Source organism: Rhinatrema bivittatum, chromosome 10 (assembly GCF_901001135.1).
Source record: "Rhinatrema bivittatum chromosome 10, aRhiBiv1.1, whole genome shotgun sequence".
Classification (NCBI taxonomy): Eukaryota; Metazoa; Chordata; class Amphibia; order Gymnophiona; family Rhinatrematidae; genus Rhinatrema; species Rhinatrema bivittatum.
The window spans coordinates 42,714,252-42,739,051 of record NC_042624.1 but is presented as its reverse complement, the minus strand read 5'-3'; the positions used below and the strand labels follow the sequence as shown (position 1 = coordinate 42,739,051).

General features: G+C 45.7%; 1 protein-coding gene across 1 annotated transcript in view; it reads right to left on the bottom strand.

Annotated features, from left to right (window-relative positions):
- Window positions 1-8,654, bottom strand: part of SLC35A3 (solute carrier family 35 member A3) — a 153,644-nt gene extending 144,990 nt beyond the window's left edge. Inside the window, exon 1 of the mRNA XM_029617949.1 lies at window positions 8,570-8,654. The gene's annotated coding sequence lies outside the window, so the exon portion shown is untranslated. The remainder of the gene's footprint in view (window positions 1-8,569) is intronic.
- Between the last annotated feature and the right edge of the window lie 16,146 nt (window positions 8,655-24,800).

The following is a 24,800-nucleotide window of genomic DNA, read 5'->3' as shown; positions in this document are numbered from 1 at the left end:
AGGAGGAACCAAAGCTTGGTCCCTCACTGTCTGGGGATGGATCCGGAACTGCTACAGATGATAGCTCCCCGGACCTATGCATCTCTGAGAAGGCTTCTTCAGAAGAGGGCACCTCCAGGGCCCCTACTCTTGACTCCCCCTGGGATTAACATGGACCCTGGTTAGAATTTTTCCAAGGGCTGCAAGCCTTCGTTCAGGAGCAATCAGCCCCGGCTGCGTCTTGGGCTCAACCCCTGCCGGGAGCACAAGATCCTCTGGTCCCTGTTCGGATGCCTTGAGACATGCCTCGCCTAACCAAGAATTTCCCTATCAGGGACCCAGACACCTCAGATGATGGTGGTGGCTCCTTGGAAGAAGGAGAAATCCCTCCAGGCCTGGAACCATACTGAACCATGCTTCGCTTTTTCCTCAAGGATGAATTACCAGCCCTTGTTTCCCAGACTCTGGGTATTCCAGGCACAGATCCTATGGCGGAACCAAAGAAGAACCCCATCCTGGTATCGCTCCGTAAAGCCTCATGCTACTTCCCAATGATGGAAGCCATCCAGGAACTGATTGACCTGGAGTGGGATGCCCCGGAGGCCAACTTTAAAGGAGGTCGGGCCTTGGAAGCTTTATATACTCTGTAACCAGCGACCAAGGAACACCTGCGTTTCCTGAAAGTGGACGCCATGGTCTGTGCCGTCTCAAAGCGAATAACTATTACCGTTGAGGGAGAGGGTTGCATTGAAGGATACCCAGGATAGATGATTGTAATCCATCCTTAAGCAGGCCTTTGACGCAACAGCAATGACAATGCAGATTGCTTCCTGCTGCGCACTGGTGGCACGTTCCTGCTTGCTGCTCTCGAGAGAGGCAAATAACTCCGGAACGTATACCGGTGGGACGATGGAACCTGCAGCAGCCTTCCTGACGGATGCAAGCTCAGATCTGGTGCATACCTCAGCCAGAGGAGTAGCCTCGGTAGTGGCAGCCAGAAGACAACTATGGCTGCGGAATTGGTCTGCTGACGCAACCTCTAAAGCGAATCTTACAAGAATGCCTTTTAAAGGATCTCTCTTGTTCAGAAGCGAATTGGAGAAATTAGCCAACAAATGGGGTGAATCCCCAGTGCCTCAGCTACCGGAAGACAGGGGTAAAAGATCCCAGCCCCCTTCCCCCAGAAGAACCAAGGACACAGGCTCGCAACGCTTTAGACCCTATAGGAACTCACAGTTCCAGGCACCTCGTCTCCGGAAGGTCCCATCCCTTTTGGAACCGACAGACCAAGAGAGGAACAGGCTCCAGCTGTGCTTCCCAATGAGAATGGGCCGACCCATCCACAGGAAGAGGAAATAGGGGGTCGACTTGTCCTCTTCTACCAAATATGAGTCGAGATCACGTCAGACAAATGGATCATTAAACACAACTCTCTCAGCATTATGAGGTATTTCAGAACCCACAATTCGAGACATGTAAGAGAGTAGTTTATGCCAAAACTGTTGACCTAACAGACAGGACCGAAATGCATGACCTAAAGTCCCCACTACAGTTTAACATTTTACCCAAGTGTCAGATTGTGTTACTTTAACCAGGAAAGCTCTGTTGGGCCATGTAAACCCAGACTGGAAATTTCTGCTGAATTTCCTTACTATTACATTACTGGAAATAGAAAATTATTGATGCAAAGTACTGAGAAAATTGTTGAGTCGTCAATGACAATTGGAAATCCTGTTCTCATTTAATAATAAAGTACAATCCATTTGTGTGTTAATAACTTATGAAGAATGGTAAGCAAAATCTCCACCACATCCCATTTCTGTAAAAGCTGAGACCAATTCTGTATGAAATACTTCCTGATTCAGACCTGGGGGAAATTTAAGTTTATAAAGAGCGACCTTTTGATGGGACAAATAAATTGGAAGGCACACTGCATGCATTAGAAAAGCCTGCCAAAAACACACTCAGAGCCTTTATACCGCTGACACCCAGGAGCTACAGCAACAATCCTACCGCAGGGTGCGTGGCTGCCATTAGCTAAAGCCCTTTGCATAACCGGCTCCTTTTCCCACAGAAGGAAAGTAGCTGAATGCAAGAGAGCATGGGATAAGCACAGAGGGGCCGATGCAATAAGATGCTCCTACCGAGCACCTGTTTTCCCTAACACACGTGCAGCCATATCCCCTGGGCGCCCGATGCAGTATTTAAATGAGGGGCTGCGTAAAATAAGTGCACGCTAGGGGAGAATTATGCATCTGTAGCAGTCAATTGCATTGGTTGCCCTCAATTGCAATGGGCGCTCAATACGAGCGTCTTGTCTCCCGCTTCTTCAGGCCGATTTTTCTTTTTCTTTGCTGAGGTTGCTGAAGTGTCTGATATTAAGCGCCCCTTGCTCTGGGCATCTAAAATCGTGTAGCCATAAGAATTTAATTTTTTTAAATGAAGCCAATGCACATTTATTTTTTTTCTCCACCACGAGCACTAATGTAGTCACACCGATACTAAGCAGGAAAACGCACAGAGGACTGTATTTATTATTTTTTTATTTCTCATGAATTGACTTTACCACACCTCTGGGACTGGAGTTAAATTTGCCACATTAAAAAGTGTGCATTGGGCACCCAGCGACTTTCTGTATCGGGGGATTGTAGTTAATAGTCTTATCTACATGGAATTTTACATGTGATGGCGCTATCAGCTATGCCTTCACTTGGGTGCACATTTTGGATGTGCTAATCTCCTTATTGCATTGGGTGCTAGTCTAGCACTTCCAAAACGCGTGTCCAACCACAAGTCAACCTTTGCGCTAGGCTGGGCGTGCTTTATTGCATTGGCCCCAGAGTATCTATGAGGGCATGGTAGGGATTATAAAGCTGAGCAGTTGGTGTGAATGGGCAGACCAGATCAGCTGTAATGGTATTGCTGCTGTCACGTTTCTGTTTCTGAGGACATGCTAATTTAAAGATGTCCGAGACAAACATACCTGGGAACTTTTGACTTCGTCACCCTGAGATTGCCATAGATTAGCAGGGGGGAGGGCAACTGCCCAGTGGAACTGGATGCTCACAAATTCTCTCTCATAAACACTCTTACATGTTCACACTTACTTTCACTGCTCATTCTCTCACATGTCCATTTACACCTTTACTTCTGCCATTCTTCCACCAACACACACACACGTCTCTCCCTCTTCCATACACACATGCCCACTCACTTTCACACCCATGCTCACTTGCACTCAGCGCTCTCCTACTCACTTACATACACTCTCAGATCTCTTCTTCCTACACAAATACACAGTCACTCTCACAGACATGCTCATTCATTCTCTCACCCCCCCTTTCAAAACACACTAGCAACAGCAGACTCTAACTTGGGCTCCTGGAGCAGCAGCAGCCTCCTCCTGTGCTGCGGAAGTGGATGCTGCCTGTTTCTTACTCCTTGTTTGATGCACGGGCAGGAAATCGCAGTGTCGATTGGCCAAGGCAAACCGGATGGGGCGGGTAAGTGGCTGGATACAGGAAACAGGCTGTGCAGGAGCAGGTGGTGTTATGAAGAAGTGGAGTTAAGAGTTAAAAAGGTCCGGAGATGGTAGAAATCAGTCGAGTTCCTCCTTTTTCAGCCGCGCAAGACCAATGACGATCCTTTCTTCTTTCCGGGTCCAAGCAGATTGGTTTTGCTGCAGCACCCGGAGATTTTCTGGTATTTGCCCGGAGACCCGGTAATTCTTTTAGAATTCCGGAGTCTCCGGGCCAAATCCGGAGAGTTCCCAGGTATGGAGATAAGGGAGAGGACTGGCATGAAAAAAATAAAGCACTTGCATGTACCACATCTCCTTTATATATTTTCTTTTGCTTCCTGGGCTTTCTGCCTATTATTTTGTATCAGCCAGCAGGCTCCAGGCTTTTGGAGACTCTATGGGTTAGCCAGTGCAGGATTTCAGATTTTGGAGCCCATAGGCAGAACTGGAGAAAAGTAAGGGGGAGAGGGGACAAAGTGTCATGACCCTAAAGCAAGATCCTCCTGGCCCAGATATTTAAAGCCTTCCAAATTTGGCAATCGAGGCAGGGGCCTGTGTTACCTCTGCCTAAATCCAGGCCTTCATTTTTCAACTTGCATTAGATTCGTAGTTCTATATTTTCAGCTTACCAAAATAATAACCACCTCAGAATGGTTAGAAAACTCACGCCTGCCTCAGCTCTTTCTACTAATTTGGAGCTCTGGGCATCTCTGCCGGCTTCCTGGAGAGCAGCTGCTGCTTTTCTGGGAGAAGGGGGCAGACGAGTAGCACAGGCTGAAGGAAGTTGCAAAGCTCACTTTTGGATATGTTATGTTACAGCAGAAGTCATACATCAGGCGAATGCTTGCAGAAAATGTATGGGATATATTTCACAAGAGAGAGAACAGTTCACTCTAAGGTTTTGTGCTTGTGAATGACTTCCACATCTGAGAAAGAACCTTTTGCAAAGGATTAGTTATCTGGTGACAAACGTTTAAACACTGGTCCAACAAGGATGCATTATTTATTTAAACAATCTAGAGACCACCTAGGCAACCAGTTACCTGCCAAACAAGGGCATTGCTAGCCATAGGCACAGGCCTGATGTCCCAAATTTATTGACCAATGTCCCAAATCTCAAACAGCAGCTCTGTTTACTTCTCTGCAGGGAACAGGAAGAGAGGGGCTGAATAAGGGAGCAGAGCAATTGTTTTCCTCTCTGTAGTGTCTGCTCCAAATTCATCCCCACTAGAGAGGTCGAAGGTCAAACTGAGGAGACACTGCTGCAGACAGCATGTGGGGAGAAAGAGGAGCAGAGGGGCTGAAGGAGGGAGCAGAGCAAATTGTTTTCTCCTGTAAGTCTTGTGCTCCAGTCTCATTCCCTCTCACCCTATGGCTTTTGTTTCAGTGGAGAGGAGGGGCTGCATCAGAGCTGCAGCCACAGCAGGGCACGGGGGTTCAGCTGAGGGCAGAGTCCGGTAAGAGGAAGGAGGCATCTTAGAGCCAAGCTTCTCAACCCTTTTTATTTCCTGGCACACTCTCAAGGTTGTGCAATCCTTGAGCTACAAACTACATTTTGCACCATTTTCGCTCTCTCAGGAGGAGAGGGGCACTTTTTTAACCTCAATCTGCAGGCTTCAACCTGACCAGCCCATCCTGTGAGACATATCTGATTGAAGCTGGCAGAGGCAGAGCACACAAGTAAGCAATCCCGCTCTCCTGCCAGTGGGAAGGAGGGAGAGAGGGCAAGGATACCGGGGTCCTGGTGGGTGAATCTGGGACACTTGCTCCCTGCAGTGCGAGTGGTGAGTAAGAAGTTCAGTTCCGTGGGAGGGAGGAAGTCTGCTGGACTGCCCCCCACCCCCGCAAAACTGTAGTAATCTCCTCTCAAACCAGTCTTAAAAGCACATTCTTTACATTTTGTTATTATTAAATATTTTGGGGTCCAAAACAAAAGCCTCCATGCTGGTGTAGGTATGTCCTGCCTACAAGAGAATTAGTTATAGACCAGAAAGCCTAAATTAGCCACCAAAATTCACCTCTTCCCAGGATGTGGGGGAGGCATCCAGATCAGAGGCTTTGCTAAATTTTCTACTGATGAGTTAATATTCTCTACCAAGCAATAGCCGATTCCAACCTTTGACGTCTCTGGCTTGCCTTTCTGGCTGATTGTGTCTTTTTTCTAGGGATGTGAATCATGCTTCTGACGATTGAAAATATTGTATGATATTTTCAAAATCGTCAGAAATTGGGGGCTCCCCAAAACAGATAGGAAAACCCCACTAAATTGTTCATGGGGGTTCTCTTATCGTTTTGGAGGAGGGCGGGAAAAATGGCACACAAAAATAACCCCTAAACCCACCTCGACCCTTTAAAACTAATCCCCCACCCTCCCCACCCCTCCAGAAACTTTTTACAGGTACCTGGTGGTCCAGTGGGGGTCCTGGGAGCGATCTCCCAGGCCGTCGGCTGCCACTAATCAAAATGGCGCCGATGGCCCTTTGCCCTTACCATGTGACAGGGTATCCGTGCCATTGGTCGGCCCTTGTCACATGGAGGGAGCACTGGATGGCTGGCGCCATCTTTAAAAATGGCACAGGCCATCCAGTGCTCCTACCATTCCGGTTCTGATTCACATCTCTACTTTTTTCTCATTCTCAGGTCTTCTCGGTTCCTTTTTTGTTCCCCTCCTCCCCCCTCTCTCTGGTGTCCTCTTTTCTTGAGTGGATATTGTAATACCTTCTCTATCTTCAGTCTTTCAGCTCTTCCCCTCTGTCCTCTCTCCTCCATTCCTCATTTCCTTTCTCCATTATCTCTCAAAATTTCCCACTCTCAAATCCAGGGTCCCACCCCAATCACAGGTCATAAGAACATAAGAATACTGGGTCAGACCAAGGGTCCATCAAGCCCAGCATCCTGTTTCCAACAGTGGCCAATCCAGGCCATAAGAACCTGGCAAGTACCCAAATAAGTCCTTGCTCCCCTCTGCCCATCCAATATCTGGTCCTCTTCCCTCCATCCTGGATTGCCCCCTCCCTCCCTCTCCCTGTATACCAGAGACCCCTTTCTCCCCCGATTCCTGAGTAATTTCTCCATCTCAGTCTTCCCAGTACCTGCTCTTCTCTGTCTGGACCCTGGATCCCCTTTCCATCACTCTGCCCTTTCTCCCTTCTTCCTCTCCCCTCCTGGTTTTGCGCCCTTCTCCTCCATACCTGATCTCTCTCTCCCTCCCTCCCCGGGTATGGCCCAGCGTGTCCTTCCAATCCTTTCCCTGCCCCTCCCCTGGCTGGCAGGTGTAGCGTGGCCTAATTCTGTGCCTCCTATCCCAAGCATTTACGCCCTCCTAACCTCCCCCCAACATTCACTGCTTTTTGTACTGTTCCCTGCCCCAAGCATTCACCCCTTCTCGCCTCACCTCCCCTTTTCCCACAATTCCTCTCACCTGTGCCAGAATCCCGTGGCTTCCAACCTTGTTCTAAGGGCTGTGACTGAGGGGAAGGGTTGTAAAGGTATCAGATGGGTGGGAGGATTAGGGTAGGGGCGGGGGAGGAGAGGGACCGCCTTTTAACATTGCTAACAGGGAGGGGGCAGGGAAGCCAGCAGCACACTTGTTTCTTATATGTTTTTTAATCACACTTGGAAGGGTCTGGGGGGTGGGGTGAGTTCGGCCTGGTAGGCCACTTTTTTCCTACAAGGAATGGGAAATCAGGTTCGAGCCGCCTGACCCACCCGCAACAATTTTTAAAGGCCTAGCGCTTCTCAACCAGTTATAGTCTTTTGAGTGCAGCCAGTTAAGAGGAAAAATCAAGCGACCTCACGAGGCTGGATAAACTTTGAAACCTAGCTGGCTGTATTCACATTTAACCAGTCAGGTTTAAAAGTTATCTGGCTAAGGTTGGCCGGGACACTAATTGTGGCTATTCAGTGAGACTTTTATCCAGCTAAATACCTGGGACAAGTTATCCGGATAACTTGTCCGCTCCAGCTTGCTCAATATTGGCCCCTGTCTGTTCCATATAAAATGTATTTTGTTGTTATATGGATAGAGGTGATGGAGAGCTAAATAATTTTTTTGTGAAAACAAGGGGTGCTTCACCAAATGGAACCGGACAGGCGAAAGCCCCTGGATTTAACAAAAAAAAAAAAAATTGGCAGCACATCATGGACCATATAAGAATCTGCCCAGTCCAGTGTCTCCGCTTGGCTCTTTCAGTGCGGTTGATGCTGTCTTAAACTGTTCCGCTAAGGCCAGCGGGATCTCGGTAACATTGGTGCCATATATCTTTACAGGATCCTTCTTGGGGTGGAGGACAGAGAAGGAGGTTGATTGTGATTGTTGAATTTAATTATCAAAATCTCAGGAGGAAGATCATAATGAGCCCATGCCCCCACGTCATTTAAGTACCTAGCAATGCCTCCACTGCTAACATAGCTCCCAGGGTTATGCAGAATTGTGGTCTAGTGTAATTCAATCTTGGAAGAGTCCACTGCAGAGACTCAAGCAGCACAAGCTCGGTCCAGATGTGAAATTCTGTACTGAACTAATGCAGTGTTGGCAACACAAGGTAATTATTTTTCAGTAAAGACCAAAGGGAAGAGCATTTTGTAGTAGTAAAGGACCACCTGAATTAAGCTAAAATAAAATATTTTTGAGTTGAGCCTGCAATAGTTAAGTTTTCCCCTTACACTTAAAAATGTTTATTTTATGCTTATTTGCATGCATACAAAACCTTTACAGAAAGCCTTACAGATGCAAATTCCATTCCAAACATTGGATTTATCAGAATTAATTTTGCATTCATTTTAACAGACAAAACTGGTTTTCCTATGTTTTTCTAAATAACGTTACAAAGCTTAAAAGGTGAAAAAATCTAGAGTAAAAGCTCCTTCCTAACAAAATTCCTGAAATGGAATACAAGAAAGCCACACACATCATCTAGTTTATACTAAATTGTTACAATTTTACGATTTAATTACTTTTCATAGCCAAAAATACTCTTGAAAATACTATTATATTCAAGTTGAAATTGTAAGAAGTTTATTAGAAAACAATCCTCCATGTGTTCATGTAAAATACAATCAAAGTCTTACCTTCAGCTCTGCAGAGCAGTCCTTACCCCCACCTGAAGTGTTGTCAGAGTAAGTCCAGGCACTCCCCTGCTGGTCTGCATTTATGGGTAGCTAAGTCACAGGCCTGTGTCACGAGACTTCAGAATGTTAGTACTTTTTCTGGATCACCTCTCATTGACTAGAATACTACTTTCACATCTCTACTGTGATTGGTTATATGTAGTCACATGCTGTTATTCTTGCAACTATTTTTTTGTACATGGAAGAAGCAGGACTACAGATCCCAGAATGAACAAAGAGGCACGTTGCTGAAACTGACACTCTTAGGGGCCGATGCAATACAGTGCGCTCAGCCGAGCGCACTGTATAACCCGTAGTCAGACACGGGTTGAATAGGCCCTAATGAATCCCCTAATGCAACAAGGGGATTAGCGCCTATTCAACGCGCTTCCTATGTGGAGAGTCTAATAGCGCTAATCATTAACGCCTGCCTGGAGCAGGGGTTAATTGCTAAGCTCCTTAAACCGTACAGTACAGTACAGAAAAGCAGAAAAAACTGCTTTTCTGTACTGCCTCCTACTTAATATCGTTGTGATATTAAGTAGGAGGAAAAACAAAATTAAATAAAGTTAAAAAAATAGAAAAAAAACCCCCAAAACACTGGCAGTCGGGTGCAGGAAACAGACGCTGGAATGACAAGCGTCTGTTTCCTGAACCCCCTGGCTGTGCAGCGTTTAGGTAAACCGACGCAGATAAACTCGGCCTCGGTTTTCCTAACCGGCAGACTGCTGATGCCAATCGGGTTCTCGTTAGCAAGGAGGCGCTAGGGGGCACGCACGCGACCCTAGTGCCTTCTTACTAATGCGACCTAATTTAAATATTGCAAGGCGCCCCTCATTTGGGGTACGCCTGGGGTACATTAAGAAAGCGGGCCCTGACTGTTCAGCGCCCGCTTTCTATGCAAATTTATTGCATCGTCCCCTCAGCTTGGAGTAAGTTAGCAGTATTGTTTTTGACTTCAAATTAGATCACCAGATCAGAAATTGCAAGTTTTTAACTTGCTTTAGGGAAAGGGCAAAAAGTGCAATAAGCTATATCCTTCTTCCCTGAAAAGAATGAACTGAAACTGTTGTGTTTGTGACATTGCGGACCCCTGGTTGCAATGGAGATGACTCCTCCCATGGGGAGGGGCCCTGTGGGGAACCAATGCGATTGGCTGACACAGATTGCAGACACAGAAAGAACAGTCTTTTATTGTACTGCGGTAGATGATGGCAGGCTGGAAGAAAAGGCACAGATTCCAGAGGTGCCAATACGCTCAACAGGCTCAGTAGAGTTCTCACCCAGATGGTAATGATAGGCAGGAGCCCGCAGAGCGGGAGATGCCAGAGTAGATGGGTGGTGGTGGAGCACCGGCTCGTAGAGGTGCTCATGGAGTAGATGCGTCTTCCTGTAGATGGAATTTGGGACCGGAGGTCCGAGGTGCAGGATATAGTGGAAGGGCCCTTGAGGAGCGAGTACCCAGAATCCTGATATCCTGAAAGAGAAAAGACCCCTGAGGAGCGGTTATCTAGTTAGCGAGGACCCCCGAAGGGAAACAGAAGAGAAGGACCCCCGAGGGGCGGGTGTCTGGAGCTTCAGAGGATCGAGGCCCTGGAATGTGCGTCTAAGCCGCAGCTTAGAGCAGGCAGAGTAGCGAAGCGAACTTTGCTAACTCGCTGGTGTAGCGGAAACGGAGGCTTGAAATACCCGGAGGTACTGAAGTCATGCGGTGGGGCCGCCCCCAAGCTTCCCGCCGTGACGTGTATTTGAGCATCTGAATTGTGAGCGCTCGCGCCCTAGGAGACCACAGGAGCGAGCATGGCGGCTGAGGATGCCCATGCTCATTGGAAAACGCTGAGGCCCGCGGCACTCGGCACCGGAGGTAGCCATCTTGCCCAGAGAGAGAGAAAGGGGAGAAAAAAGAGGTAAGGCAGAGAGGTCGTAGCCGTCTGCGACCAACAGACACAACAGAAACTAGCACGTGATTAATATTAGTTGTACATAAAAAGTAGGCATGATAAGCATGCTGTATATCAATTACTGTATGTAATAGATGTTACCCAGTGAAATTCCCTACAGGCCCCAGTATTCAGTCTTCATCTTCCCAGCACACTCTGCTTCTCTCCTTCCCTCCCTTCCCCATCCCCACCCTAAGGACCCTCCAGCACACTCTGATTCCAAGCTCAGCACTCTTCCCCCTTCCTCCCCCCCAAATCTAGCGAATCAAACTCTGATTCCCCTCCCCCAGCACACGCCAAACCCCTCTCCATCTCAAGGTCGAAACTTCCCCACCACTGCCACCAGAGCACACTGTGAACCCCTCTCCCCAACCTGACAGGATTCTCTTTACCCCCCCTCCCCTTCCTATCACCTCCGCCCTGGATGTTTACCAGCCTGAATCCAGTCCTTTCATCCCCTTCCCCAGCTCTGACCTGACCCAGTATGACTATGTTTCTCTCTGGTTTCCTTTGGCCCTGCTAACTGCCCCCGTCAGCTGTGTACCTAGGTTCCTCGGTGGTGGAAGGGGAATGCACGCATGCATCCTAGGGTGAACCTGCGTAGCCCACCCGCCCTCATGTCCGCTGGCCTCAGAGTGGAGTTCTCAGCTGCGTGCGTGGGTTACTCAGCAGATGACAGAGCGTGCCCGCCTGCACGAGCACCCCACCAACTACTGACAGACAGACACCATCGAGTGGGCTAACTGTATTATACAATACATATAGTTTTGTTTTTGGTTTTTTTTTAATTATCCACAAGCAAGAGACCTGTATTTGAGCCTCCAGCTACAGTCAAAACGATGGCTTCCTAAATATCCTTTGCCTGCTTAGGAGTTTTTACAGATTTGAAAGTTTCCCTCTGTTTACTGTTTGAATGTGGACGAAGGCTTCAGGATTGGGTTTGCTTCTTTAAGTGTGTGATCCATACATGACAAGAAGTTTGGTAGATATTTGGTGTTTGGTACATTTTCCCTTGATGCATGACCCTGTCAGGATTTTGTTCATTTTCTATATTTTATTTTCTGATCTTGCTCTTCACAGCATTGCCCTTGCACACTTTGTTGTGTTTTGTTTTTTTTTACATTTAAGATTTGTTTTGTATACTTCATTCCTTTCAGGTCTTGTATCTGTACTTTGTCTCTCAAAGGGTTTTGTCTTATCTCTGTCCCTGCTTGATACTATGACCTAGTCCTCTTGTTGTCTGGGGATGGGCACTTAACTCTAGCATCCTGTTTTAACAGGACATTTACCTTATCTCAAAGGGATATTGTTCCAGAGGATTCTCTAGCATGTGCTGGAATGTTTCATGGAGCCTCTTGAGTTAAACAGTAGCAGGATTTATTGTAGCAGGAGGTTGAAAAGCTAAGTGCTGACTGTTTTCTTTATGCTTTGCTGTGACCCGCCCTGAACGATCTTAGAAGGACAGGATAAATATCGAATTAAACATATTAGTCTAGAATTTGGTAATGAGTGATTGGGAGCTACTGCTTTTGCTAAAGGAACACTTAAACCCCTGACAAAAGCACTGCTATTTCACTGTAGATGTATGTCATAAGCATTCTTTCAAAATTAAGTTAGAAAAAAGATACCTTATCTCAGAAAGATACCAGGCAGCTCTGCTGTTTGCCACCTTCTGATAAGCACTGGTGTCAATTTGTCCAGCATGTCCTTGGGCTGGACTCTAAGGCAGGGGCTTGAAATGTAACAAAAACTGTACTCTCCCCCCTCCAGCTCTCTTTTACCCTGTCAGACTGCACACAGATTTCCAACTCATCTCGCTTCCAATCACCTGTTCAGGTCTATCCTCTCACCCTTTTGTGTCGACCCTTCATCATTTTCTAAGTTTTCTCTTCCACTCTCCCAGTCTCGTTTTCCACTTCTCTCTCTCTCTATAGTCCTTTTCCCCTCAAGGGAGTTCTCTCCTGGGTGGGATAAGGGTTTTTGGTTTTTAATATATGTGTCTATCTATGTGGACAAGTTTCTAAAACCTTTGGTTCCCAAGATCCCCTCTTTGATATACTAGATTCTGCACCTCTCATGACTTTTCTGGTTGATTTTTAGGTAACTTGGTTCTTAGCATTGTTAGCATCACTTCTTTATTTGTCAATATCCTGCAGCTTGCAACAATGGAAATAATTTGCTCTAATTTGTCCTCTACGCCTTCCTCCTCTGAACCAGTAGACGTTCTCTGTGTAGGGTCATTAGTGCAAGGTGGTGCTCAGGCCCCATCAACTTAAAAATCTGTGTTCTCCCCCCCCCCCCCCCCCATCAGAAACAGTGAGAGCCAGGGCAGTTTAGGGCTGGAGAGGATGAGGATCCGTGCGCTCCAGGGGAGGGGGAGTTCATGAACGTTCAGTTCTGCTGGTGCCACTTTTCCACAGCCATTGCAGCAGAGGCTGAGAACTCGCAATCTTCCCCTTCCCTGCTGACCTGTAATCATGGTTCCTGGCTAGTGGGGGCGAGGGTACCTTGTCTCTGGTGACTCCTGGGGGCTGGCCTCCTGGTTCTTATACTATTAAATAATTAACCTGTGGGGTGAACAAATGCAGTAAAGCTCAGGGCCAGTGCTAACTTTTTTTGCTGCTCTGTGTGAACAATTACTATGTTGCCCCCATCTCCCTGTTCATTCAGTCTCTGCCCCGGCACCACAAAAAAAAAAAAAAAAACAGCTAGCTCCCTTCACTGATACAAACTTTAAAAACCTGACTCCATACCACCCCCCCCCCCCCCCCCAAATCCATGCCTGGTACAAGGTTTTTAGGTGCCCCAGGCGAACCTTATAGCCTCACACAACGCCCTCCCCACCCCATTCCACACACACACAGAAGAGTTATGCATTGATATTTTACATAAAAAATATCAAAGTATAGTATTCTGTGGTAAAAATATCACTTCCATTATATTTACATGCACTGCTGTGATTCCAACTAGAAATCCCTGCAAAAAAGACACTTGGAACCCCTATGGTATTAGGCCTATTGTGATGGATGTTGGGTGTGGGCTTGACCCTCCGAAAGCCTTAAAACACTAATACACTTCCTATTAGGAAAATGACTCACCTCAGTCACACATGCAGAATATAAATAGACCCTTACAGAATAGAGCAACTATAAAGTAGAAATACAAACATGCAGGCAAAAACTGAACTGGGAACCGCAGATGCCAGACACCATGCAGTGCAACAAGTTAAAAACAGAACAGTCACCATTCCTCAAACAATAATATCAAGACATAAAATAAATATATAATCATACTACTAAAAACATACTAATATTTTAAAAGCTGATGAATAAAAGATCAAATAATTAAAAACATACACATTTTTTTTAAATGTCCCAAACACCAATAAAATATTTCAAAACAGCAGCCTCAGCAAATAGCATCCATTCTCACACACACACACACTCCCCCCCCCCCCTACTCCTCCCATTCATGCAAATGCACACACTGAAGGCAGATCCCCCTCTCTTTATTTGGCCAGCAACCTCACAGCCTCTCTCGTTCCGCTGTTGCTGCTGTCACTGTTGCCGCGTGGCTATTGGGGAGGCGCCGATCGCTGCTAATGGCACTGAAGCCTGTTCTGCTGCATTAAAAGTTTGCAGGGCTTCCAGTTCCTCCATGCTGATCTTGTACATCACAAGAGTGGCATATGTTATCTTTGGCAATCACTAAAAATAAAAAAATGATTTTTTTGTTACCTTTGCGGTCTGATGTTAGTTGTCTAATTGGTTGGTCACAGGCTTTTCCCCCCCAACTTCCCTTTCTTGATCTTTTACCAATTCTTTCAGAGGGTCTCTTTGTTCTGTTTTTTCTCTATCCACCTTTCTTCTCTTCTTCCCTCATGGACATGCTCACAGGCTTTCTCTCACACATACACACACAAGCTCACAGGCTCTCACACACACACACATGCGCGTGCAGGCTCTCCCACACACACACGTGCACGTGCGTGCAGGCTCTCATTCTCACAGGCTCTCACACATGTGCGCGCGCAGGCTCTCATTCTCACAGGCTCTCACACACACGTGCAGGCTCTCATTCTCACAGGCTCTCCCCCACGCACGCAGGCTCTCATTCTCACAGGCTCTCCCCCATGCGCACAGGCTCTCATTCTCACAGGCTCTCACACATGTGCGCGCTCAGGCTCTCATTCTCACAGGCTCTCCCCCACGCGCACAGGCTCTCATTCTCACAGGCTCTGCCCCACGCACGCACGCTTTCATTCTCACAGGTTCTCATACCCACACGCGCACAGGCTCTCATTCTTACAGACTCTCACACACACAGGCTCTCATTCTCACAAGTTCTTCCACACACACGCGTGCGCAGGCTCTCATTCTCACAGGCTCTCATTCTCACAAGCTCTCCCCCACACACGCGTGCACAGGCTCTCATTCTCACAGGCTCTCTCTCACACACACCCAGGCTCTCATTCTCAAACGCTGCCTCTCACACACAAAACGCTCTCATACTCATACGCTGTCTCTCACACATATACACATAGGCACAGGCTCTCACTTGCTGTCTCACTCTCACACAAACACACACACACACACACACACACAGAGGCTCTCACATGCTGTCTCTCCAATCATACAGGCTCTCACTCCCACAAAGTCTCTCAACTCACTCTCATACACACACACTATACAAGACCTCACCTCTTGGCCTCCTCTTCGTGAGTTACCGTGGGATAGGCTCTGCAGTGGTCCTGATCTTCTCAGGCTGCTGCGAGGTGGGATCCAAAGCAGCCATGCTACCAGGCCTCCTCGTCTCAGGCCACCACAAGGTGGGATCTGTGGCAGCTTACTACAATCGCTACTGCCCTTCTGCATGTGGCCAATGCTCCTTCTCCTTCCTGCCTGTGCGGCTCCGGCAACATTTTTCGTCCGGCATTGCACAGGCAGGAAGGAGGAGGGGCACCTAGACGTGAATTTTTCTTCGGACCGTGGAGGGATGAGTTGCACCACAGCCCCACTGCTCAAAGTGACACACCTCCGCCCTTGTGTACGAAACTACTTCCTGTTTTTCTGCGCCAGTGGACTCGATTCACTGGCAGCAGAAAAAGAGAAAATCTTCTGCTGCCAGTGGGAATCGGGTCCACTGGTGGCAACATGGACTTCTCCCTGCTCCCGAAGCCACCCCACTGGGTGTGCCACCCTGTGCATTTGCACTGTTTGCCCTCCTGGTGGCACCAGGCCTAAGTAAGCTGCTAGAAAACAGAATTATTTATTTATTTATTTAAAGTTTTCTTTAATCGACATTCGTCAGTGACATCATGCTGGTTTACATGGAACAAGGGTAACAAAGTCGGAAAATCAGTTACAAAAAACAGGGGAGCAAGGAACTGGGAGTTGCGAAAGAAAAAAGCATGTAGAAGAGGGGGAAAATCAAACGGTAACATGAGAGACTGATACAGTAGGATGTACCAGAGGCTATAACAATAGAAAACTTATATACACGTCTTGTTTCCAGACCTTAGGTGGCAAGTGGCAGCAAAATGGCACAGTCAATATTATACACAAATGATGTTTCCAGGTAGAGGGGAGGATGGCTGAGGAAGGGAGAAATAATTTGAGGAATTGTGAGGAGAGCAAGATGAATTCACGGGAGGCAATCAAAGGGAGGATTAATATATATCAAGGTTAAGGGTAGGCTTGCTTAAATAGCCAAGTTTTGAGTTTTATTTTGAATTTCTGCGCACACTGCTCAAGTCTGAGTTCGAGTGGCATGGCGTTCCAGGCATGAGGGCCAGCAATGGATATGGCACGCTCGTTAGTGGAGTTGAGGTGTAAATGTTTTGGAGAGGGAGTGTGTAGGGCACCTTTATGTAGGAGTAATGAATAGGCCTCAGACAGCTTTCATGGCAGGCAGGAAGAGAGAAGGCAAAGAGGGTTTGTCCTCAGAGCCTCTTCCTTTTATTGTACATTCATACAAAGGCAGATGATGTGTCATTACATGATTGGCTACTTTCCCATAGCAACAGAAGCGTCATTACACCATTGGCTTTGGCTCAGGGGGTGTGCACGGATCATATCATTGGCTGCTGAAATCTATACCTCCTGACTTTGTCCTGCCTCTGACTAGGGAAAACCCAGCCCCTCCCCCAGGAATTCAGGGCCAACAGGTATCCTTTCCCAGGCAGAGACTTAAGCACAAGTGATGCTTTTATTCAGGCAAAGGTCAGGGAGAAGGGAAGTTAATGTTTAAACCCTGAAATGGCTTGCTGGCAAGCGCATATTTCCCACATCTCACCCTTTCTGTTTTTGTTTAGGAAGCTCAATAAAGCTTTAAACCCTTACTGAAATCTGTTATGTCTTGGTATGGGCAGGAAATAGGGGAAGGGGGATATGAAGAGAAGAAAGCTTATTCGACGTGGTGTGCCAGCCACCGATGAGCTCCTGAATCTCCATATCACCCAGAGCTGGTGCAGGTGGTGTGCCAACGCTGCAGGGCTCATGATTCCCTATTAGGCATCTTACAAGACATCTTTGTATCCGGGCTGAGAGCAAGGTTTCAATTTGGATATGAGGGTTGGGTATGCACTGAATACAGCATCACAGGCAAACAATTAAGACAATTACAGTAATTATAATAGAAATCACTCTTTTGAGACCAGAAATATCAGGGAGCCAGGACCATAGCCAGTCCCATGGAGAAGTTGGTATTCTGTCTGAAAAATGGTGCATCAGCAACCATGGTTTCTATCTGCTCTATGGTATGTGTGAGGTTTGCTTTATAAACTGATATGTACACACAGCAATGAGATCCAATTAATGCACAAACACCACCCTTTAAGGCTAAAATGGTTTCTAAGGTATAGCTGTTCTGTAATGCTACTTCTCTAATCTGAGAGACTTTTGTTGTAAGTAGTTTTAATGCATGGACTGTCTGATTAAATATGGCAGTCGTCCAGTTAGCTAGGATGTGTAAGTCTCTGTAATTCATATCTGTCCCCATTGGGGGAAACTGGCTTCTAGCTATCTGAGTTTCTGTATACTTTTCTATGGGATTATTTATCGCCTCCCTTTTGTTATGGAGCCTTGCTTTGGGTAAATTTTTGACTGCATAGTATGAGGGGAGGATGTAGCCTAAAGTGCATCTGTCTCTCCATCTTGGGGAAATGTTCATATATGCTCTACGCCCACATAACATCCATATGTTTCCTAACAGATTAGTGGACATGTCATTGGTTATCATTTGGGCTATATAACTACAAAAGGTAAATCCTTCATCCCCTCTATACTTTCTGTACCTGCTTGGGTTTCCCACTGCACATCCTGAAATCTGCCAATTGCATACATATGTGGTATAACTATGCAAGTGTTCAGTGATTAATACAAATGTTCGGTTACAATATGGATATTTCCCACCTGAATTCCCTTTCCCATCCCCTGTATCATAGTCCCAACAAAGAGCGGCAGTCTCTTGAATACGGCTACCAATGTGTAGTATGGTATTATTAACTGGAGAGTTAATGAAAACCTCTCTGTAAAGGATAATTAGTCCATACTGTAAGGTTAAATGGTACAGTATGCATCAGTAGTTCTCCACAGGCTTGGGTTGGCATGTGTGCGCAGATCCAACAGTCTGTTCGATTCAACAGGTGTGAAAAGTTCTGTGCATGTTGTTCTGTCAGAGTCCTTGTTCTGAAATCGCCATAGCTGGAGAAATAAGGCAAAGGAGGAGGATGCAGAACACAATTGTTAATGAGTTGGCATTCAGGCAAGAAAAAGCGGCTAATAAGTTCTCTGGAGTTTTCTCAAGGCCTTGCTGTTCTAAGAGTTGTGCAGATTGGTTGGATAGGGCCTTGATCTGTCCCCAGGTCATGTGGCGCAGCTTTTTGCAAGGAGTCCGGTCTCTGTCCTTCTGAGGGCTGTGGAGGCTCAGGGAGAAGTTTGTGAGCGGGTCCTGTAGACCTGGACACCTTTCCGTCTTTCCACGGCTTGATACACCTGTGGAAGCAAGCAGAGAAACATATCCTCGTTCCCCATTTTAAGGGAACGGGACCATACCAGACATTAAATATTCTATACAAAACTGATGGCTGTGGGTGACTAACCCTAGTCCCATAATGATTACTAATGGCTGTGGTCTTAAATTTGATATGTTGGGATGATTTAAACAATACTTTGTTCAGGGGGAAAATCCAGGGGCAATCCCCCCTTTTTCTTTTTGTTTGGTCCAAAGCTCTTAAGGGTATGATTGGCTCTCTCCACAATGGCTTGCCCTGTGGTGTTGTAGGGGATGCCAAATAAGTATTTAATGTTCAATTATTGACAAAATTCATGCAAAGGAATGGCTGCAATAAGCAGAGCCATTATTAGTTTTCAGAACGTAACCCCATTATCAAGAAAGTTTTTATGCAGTGATCAATTTTCATTCAGTAAATTAGCAATAAATGTAAATTAATCGTTTAAAGGAAAAGTCATTTGCAGTAAGCAGAATCAAATGACAAGTATATTAGAGATTACATTAAACATATGTTACACAAGACTGACATATATTCATTCATCTTGCAAATATTCATTTACACAAAACTGACACATATTCATCCATCCTGCAAATATTTCTTGCATCAAGACAGACAACAGATAACACATAATATGAGCTAAAAATCTTACCAAAAAGTTATCAAAAACAAAATTAGATCAAAAATCAAAAGTCAAAAGGTGTTAGAAAAATGTTTGAAAATAAACTGCAAAGTGTTCATCTTCACATCTCTTCATGGCAGGAAGGCTGTAAATCTGGAAAATATTAAAAACTGGCATACAGCAAAAAATTACTAAGGTAAGGATTAAAGTGAACTTCTTACTTTTTTAACCTTGGAGAAATCAATTCTATTATTCAATTTAATAAAATCAATTTGGATTTGCAAGAAAAGGCTTGTGAGGGATTGCTTTATATGTAGCAACCTCTGTCAGTAAAAATTTTAAGGTTCAGAATTCTGTATAAAATTTTGTGAAAAAGAAAATAAAACTGAAGTGTCCTTAATACAGAAGGTCTGTAGGCCTGAAAAATAAAAACTATTATACAACAGAATTATTAAAACAATAATATAATATAACTTGTAGAATAACATAGCGCCTCCTAGTGGAGACCTCATCATTACATTATAGATTGCAACTATTGTTCCAGGTTGCAATCAGTAATACTCTGAGCTTACTTTCAATGTGGAGTATCAGAATAGAATTTCTTCTTATAATTATTAGAATAGGAAATTAAACACGCTGTTCAGTAATCTCAGTTCAGTATTAAGGAAGTTTGAAAGTATTAAAAGATTAATAACAGATGAAGGGCTAGTTTAGTAATGCATTGAAGGTTGAGGGAAAAGATTTGGATCAGCAGGATATCTGAACTGTCTCGTGCCCCCCTTTGAAAGCTGCAAGCACAGTTAAAGAAAAGTATTAGTTATAACAAATATATAAACTAGAGAGAGAAACTGCAGTACTAAGTCAAGTTTTTTTTCTTTTCAAAAGTTCTCCCTCCCTCCCCCATGAGTGGCAAGCAAGAGTTACAGAAAAGGGGGGGAGGAGCAGTGTTTCTCAAAAGAAAAGAACTACACCCAAGGAGTTAATCCTTCAGTCAATAGGAACTTAAAGATAGCTTTGTTTAACAATTGACCACAGACAATGGCTTGGCAAGGGCTGATTTCTTGCAGACAGATACTATTTTTTAATTTACTTTAGGGAGAATCACAGTAAGAATACAAGTTCTGTGTGCTGGCAATTCAAACTATAAACTTAAATCTCAGAGAAATGGAGTCATTTTAAATGTGAGTCAAATTAACTTTGCAAAAAGGAAATTTTCACATGAAATTTACACAGTAATTGTTCAAATCTCAGTACAGTTTTAACATAAGGCTGTGCATACACTTTGTGTGGGGAAAATACTCTCAAAGTATGCAGACTTTTTGTAACTGAATTTCAAATAGAAACTACTCCTTAAGTATGCAGTCCCTCTGCAACTGAACATCGAAGACCAGGAGAAACCATTTTTTCCAAATTTGTACTGTCTGCACAGTTACTTTGCCTAATCTGGTCTGCAAGAGGTCATTGAAGTGTATAATTAAATCAATTTTTTCATAGTGATATTTTCTTTGCTTGTAACGCAGGAGTCTAATTAAATCCTTTTTTTCATATTGATATTTTCTTTGCTTGTAACACAGGAGTGCAGCTGCCTGGCCCAAGGTCTTACACGCTGATTTCTTTGAAGACCTGGGGGCATAGCCACTGCTCATGGCATTCCGGGCTGCACTCAACTCTATTGCTGCCACACCTAGTTCTTTGTTTCTTTCTGTAATGGGAAAGGCTTGAATCCCTTTCAATAATTCCTCCCTTGTGAGATTTCCATGTTCAAGGTGGAATCCCATGCTGACCGCTGCACATAAATTGTTACCGGGAGCAGTGGTTTGAGATAGTAATTTACCTGCACAAATTGGTGATGCAGAATTAATGACTGTCTCAGGCAATGGCAAATGAATGTTCAGGGAGTGGTTAGTGGGGAAAGGGGTTTGCAGGCAAGATGGAGGAAGGCTAGTTTTTCTGACCTCAGTGTTTTCTATTTCCTGGGGTCTTTTCTCTGAGGTGGATGCAGAGGAAGCCACAGGAGCCATGTGAGTGTGTGTCCCCAGATGTTCTATTTCATTTTCTGTCCCCCTTTGTTCATGGTTCTTTTCTGTGATGGGGAAGGCTTGAAGTCCTTCTAATAATTCTTCTCCTGTAAAGTTTTCTTTCTGCGGTTTCTGCTGAAATTCAATGCTAATCGCCCCACCCAGGCCAGGTCGTAGCTCTATTGTTCTCAAGGACTGCTTTTCTGAAGAAATGGGGAAGGTGTGAATTGCTTGTGCCTTGGGTGTAGGTATGGGGAGCTGAGGATACAAAGAATTTGCTGTCTCTGAGGAAGACTGAGAAGATGGGGGAAGGGTATGTCTGCCTGCTTCTAAAAGCACATGGTTTGAAACTGCTGTTTTTAAACCTTTTTTTTCTTCCATGTGTTCGATGGCCTCTGTGCATTTTTGCCATATTAATCTTTGCTTTATGGGAGCTCTGGGAGCCGTATGAAGATAATTGCCGATTGAAATCCAATTCTGGGTATTTAGAGTTCCAGACTCCATAGAATACCAAGGGCAACGGCAAGCTATTTCACTTATTAATTTTTCTAAGTCCCCCAGGCTGACTTGCGCTATTTTTCTTCTGGTGATGAAATAATGATTATTGATGATTTGCTGCAGCTCTCTGGCATGTAGCCGCTGCTGTACAGTCAAATCACTGCCCATGCTTACGAGTGTGGGGAACAAACTTGCTGAGAAATACTTTTAAAAATTACTAAGAAGTACTTTTTTTTAAAAATATTACGATTGCAAATCTGTTGAACGGTACGTACCTTTAAGCTATGACCAGCCGAAATAAGCATGGAGTTTATCATCACTGTCGGGCTCACCAGATGTAGGAGTAATGAATAGGCCTCAGACAGCTTTCATGGCAGGCAGGAAGAGAGAAGGCAAAGAGGGTTTGTCCTCAGAGCCTCTTCCTTTTATTGTACATTCATACAAAGGCAGATGATGTGTCATTACATGATTGGCTACTTTCCCATAGCAACAGAAGAGTCATTACACCATTGGCTTTGGCTCAGGGGGTGTGCACGGATCATATCATTGGCTGCTGAAATCTATACCTCCTGACTTTGTCCTGCCTCTGACTAGGGAACACCCAGCCCCTCCCCCAGGAATTCAGGGCCAACAGGTATCCTTTCCCAGGCAGAGACTTAAGCACAAGTGATGCTTTTATTCAGGCAAAGGTCAGGGAGAAGGGAAGTTAATGTTTAAACCCTGAAATGGCTTGCTGGCAAGCGCATATTTCCCACACCTTTATATGATGATCTGGTGGGTCTATTGGATGTGTGGAACTGCATCGAGTCTTTCAACCAGTGCATGTTCAGGTTATGGAGGGTTTTGTGTATGATGGTGAGTATTTTGTATGTTATGTGGTGGTAAATGGGGAGCCAATGAAGATCTTTGAGTATGGGGTGATGTGGTCGAATTTGCGAGAATTGGTAAGTATTCTGGCGGCAGCATTCTGAAGCAATTGAAGCGGTTTAATCATGGCTTTGGGTAGACCAAGAAGAAGAGAATTACAATAGTCAGTTTTGGAGAGAATGGTAGCTTGAAGAACGGTACAAGGGTGGAGGAGAGGTCTGAGTTTAAAGTAGCAGTCTTTCGTAGTCGAGCCAATTAATTTTTGTAGGTTGAGGTGATTATCTATTATGATGCCTAGGTCTCGTGCTTGGAGAAGTTTGGGGGGGGGGGGTACTGGTGGAGTGATGCGGAGGAGAGATTATGAGTAGTTCAGTTTTGGAGGAATTGGCTAGGTTTAGGGAGGTGAGGAGGCTGTTTATGGATGAAAGTGCGTTTTTCCATTTTTCAAGGGTGGAGGTTAGGGAGTTGGTTATGGGGATGAGTATTTGAACATCATCCGCAAAAATGAAGTGGGTGAGGTCAAGGTCAGAAAGGAGTTGGCAAAGAGGAAGTAGATATATATTGAAAAGGGTGGAGGACAGTGAGGATTCCTGGGGAACGCCTCTGAGGAGGTGGATGGGTTTGGATTCATGGTCATCAATTTTAATTTTGTAGAGTCTATTGGTGAGGTACGATTTGAACCATAGTAAGGGGGTGCCAGTAATACCAATTTCACAGAGACGTGTGAGGAGTATGCTATGGCTTACCGTGTCAAAGGCTGCAGAGATGTCAAGAAGTGCCAGTAAGTATGAATGACCTTTGTCAAAGCCTCTTAAAATGGTGTCAGAAAGGGACAGAAGGAGGGTTTCTGTGTTGTATAGTTTTCGGAAACCGAATTGGGAAGGGAAGAGATGTTATGTTTTTCAAGGTGGTCAGAAAGTTGAATGTTGACTATTTTTTCAAGTACTTTGGATAGGAAAGGGAGGTTAGATACGAGTCGGAAGTTAGAGAGGTCGAAAGGGTCAAGGTTGGGCTTCTTAAAAGGGGTTTGACAGTGGCTTGCTTGAGGGGATCGGGAATAATGCCCGAAGAGAGTGAAGAGTTGATTATATCGGCAATCGGTTTTGCTATGGTGCTGGAGATAAATAGTAGGGCTTTGGTGGGTATAGTGTCTGAGGGGTGTCGGGCTGATTTCATTTTTTGAGTATATTTTCTGTTTCTAATGAGGAGGTCAATTCAAAGGAGTTAAAGGGAGTCTGTGAGGTAGCGGTGAGTGGTGTGGGAGGTAGGGTTGAGGATGGAAAACGTTGTATGAGTTTTGAGATTTTTTCTGGCCGCCCGACCGTCCCGCTCGACCTCGGCCTGTGCTCCCGCGATCAGTGAAAGACCCATCAGGGTCTGGAGAAGGCTGCAACGCGACTTGGACTGCTGAACAAGGCCGCACCGCCTACCTGCCTCAGACCGCCCCACTGATGACATCACTCGGAGGCGCCCTCGCTAGAAAACTTTAAAGCACCACCTCCACCCCAGGCGTCGTGCGCCGGGCGTTGTGCGCTGAAGGAGCGCGACTAAGGGGCCTGCCCCTTAGCGTGCCCCGTTGCACAGCTCCCTGAGCTTCTCTTCTCTGCACTCTGCTCTCCCCTCCCCTACTTCCCCCCCTCCACTACACTCTCACACCTAATATCATTACTCTCCACCAAGCCCAACTCCGCTTACCACCCTACCCCCCTGTAATCTCTTCACTATCCGCACAGGCTCATCTTCCCCACTCCTCTCTTGCTAGCCACCTCACCCGCTGCCTCCCCTCACCCCACCCCCCAGGCTATCTCAACAAACTCTCTGCCTCAATCATACCTTCCACCTTCTGCTTTTGTCATTTTATCATAATTTCTACACCTGCACTCTGCCCCATCCCACCCCACTCATCGCCTCGTTGACCACCTCCTCTGACCTTGTCTCCTACACCCTCCTAACCCATAATTATTCTCAAGCTCCCCCGTGACATCCATCATGCTCACGCACCCAATCCCTATCCTCAACCATCGGTCCCTCAACCATAGGATGCCACTAAATAACTCACACTTCCCACACCACAGAATCTTACTTCCCATCATGCTCTCCCCCTTTACACAGTTCCTAGGCCTAACGGTCTTCACTCTCTTCCTCTGCAACTCTCAATCCGTCTCAAAAAAATGCCTATTCTCAATGACATCCTACTAGACTCTAATCCTCACATACTCGCCCTAACTGAAACCTG